At 36.1% G+C, this 2,461-nt stretch overlaps 1 protein-coding gene across 1 annotated transcript in view; it reads right to left on the bottom strand.

Moving 5' to 3' along the window:
- The window catches only part of DLG5 (discs large MAGUK scaffold protein 5), a 79,422-nt gene that overhangs the window by 57,217 nt on the left and 19,744 nt on the right, over positions 1 to 2,461 (bottom strand).

The raw sequence follows: 2,461 nt of genomic DNA, 5'->3' as shown, positions 1-2,461 counted from the left end.
AAAGAGAAAAAAGATTGGATGACAGCACAGTACTTGGAATAGACTCGCCCTAAGCTCATCTCTGAGTCACATTATGCAAATTGCATCACTCCTTGCTCTGCTCTTATATTGACATTATCGAAGACTGGGACAATCCCAGAATAACCATTTGTTACCCATACAGAAGCTGCTGGATAAGTGTTCATTCATCTGTGCTGCTGCTCTCCATGCTTGTTGCACTCTTGGCTTTCAATGAGAGAATCAGAACTGCAAATACACCCAAGACTTGGGTACACCATGGATTTATACAGTGATTAAATGATGTTGTCTCATCTTTCTCTCTTCCTTTCAAAATCCTAACACCATGCTTTATTCATTGGACTGAGACTGAGCCCATGTTTTCTCAGAACTATCTTTTATCTTAGTTCTATTTAAGATTAATTCTTAGATCAGAGTCTTTTTCTAGAAAATAAGCCCATTGTTATATACCTTAACTTCATAAATTAATTCAAACCCAGGACAGCTGTAAAATGTATAGCAGCATCTCCATTTCAGAACTTCCTGACTTACTTGGAAGTGTTTCAGAAAAAGATCATTTAATTAAAAATGCTGGCAGCAGAAACCATCTCTAACAATAGCTAGGGTAATTAAGGGTTGGGAAGAAAATATGAAGCACATGGACATAGGAGTCACTAGTTGCATTTAGGAACTATGGAGTCTAAAGACTACATATGAAAGATTGTATTGTCTCTCCAAATTAGATGATGCTAAGATTAACAATCTCAAGATTTATCTGGGCGTAATTCGTGGCCCCAATACCTTTTGCATTTCCCCTGAAAAATCAAATGTGCCAATCTGTTTCTGAGCTGCTCAACAAACAGAATCAAGGTATTAATTGTAAACCAGCATTTTGAACACAGGTATAATAAAATAGATCCCTTATCTTTCCTGTGAGGAAGGTTTATGTGAGTGGGGAACTGAAAATACTCCTTTATATACGTGTGTGCACATATAACTATCAATGTAGAAATGAACATATTCAAAAGCTTACATTGTCTCCAAACCATGACCTACTTGCCCTTTTTTACTGAAGCATTCATTTCATAGGTTAAACTTACCATTTCACCACACAGAATTACCCTTGCAAAAATTATTTCATTGAGATGAGACAGAGTGGGGGGAAGATGCATGTGAAGTTCCTCAAATGCTACAGCACCTCAGTATTTACTGGGATTCCATTCACACAAGTCATATGAAGCTTTAGGGGAGCTGGCATGCAGGCAGTTTTAGCTATGATGGTTTGTCATTCAGTAAATCAGTCAGTATTAAAATAATCTTTAAAGTGACTTGCAAAGATGTCTATTAGTATATGTCAGTTATTAAGCAATTTTTCTACTGATTTTGGATCACAAAAGATATTGTTTCTTGCAGAACAAGATGTTAGGGTAAGAAAACGGTTGGAGCAAAAATCATACTCAATAACAAGTCTATAATCACGCCATAAAATAAACATGCCAGCTTCAAACAAAGAATTCCCCTGGCTGTTAATCTATTAAATATTAAATACCAAGCTCATATGAACCATTTGAATAAAACAAAATTACAGAGAATAGTAGATCACAATTTATGTTTTAATGGCAGAGCACTTAATTTTCAGGTTATAAAATAACTTTGATCACTGCATGCTCCAAAGATATAAATCAGTTCTGAGGACAGCCTTTTATGTCAAGTGCACAGATCCAAATTAAAAATGAACTTCATGATCTTAAAATACAAACAAAACATAGTTTGTGGGAAGAAACATAAAAAAAAGTTAAGCAAAATTAAGATTTAAGCGTGCCACTCCTTTTTAAAATGAGGAACATGGAACTAGACCGGACCGCCTACATTTCTCCGACCTCAGTCATCACTTCCTCCAATTATCCCACAAACTTACTGGATTTCATTTTAGAATAACTACCTTCTTTAGAATGCACCTTTCTGAGTCTGGTTGTCCTAAAAATTTAGGATCTTTTTTCTTTCTACTTCCAGTCCCAGTTTATTTGTAGCAAATTAAATCTATCCTTCCTTCAGGTAGTAGCATACAAGTGTGGTCTTGATCAAAATCAAACTAACATGTCACAGCTTCCAGTATTTTCAGTAAATAGTTCATTCAGGCCTAAAATCTTGTTCCTGCTTGCTGGAGTTAAAAGTTCAACTCAATGACTGCAACAGATGTCTACCCACATCCTTAAAAAGACAACTGACTTGCCTGGTGCTGTCAGGGAAGTCTGCAGGTGCCTGACAAAATACTGGAACTTTAAATATGCAAGAGCCTGCATTCCCTATCCAGGGCAAATGACTTTTACATGGATTTCACAGTAGAAGGTATTGGTATAAGTTAAGACAAGGAAAACTGGCAGCTAATAGAGCAGCTGCAAGATCATCTTGCAGACAAAATACCTCTAATAACATTTCTTATACCTCCAGGGTTTTTTTATGA

This window comes from Corvus brachyrhynchos, unplaced genomic scaffold (assembly GCF_000691975.1).
Source record: "Corvus brachyrhynchos isolate BGI_N302 unplaced genomic scaffold, ASM69197v1 scaffold279, whole genome shotgun sequence".
Lineage (NCBI taxonomy): Eukaryota > Metazoa > Chordata > Aves > Passeriformes > Corvidae > Corvus > Corvus brachyrhynchos.
This window is presented reverse-complemented; position numbering and strand designations above follow the sequence as displayed.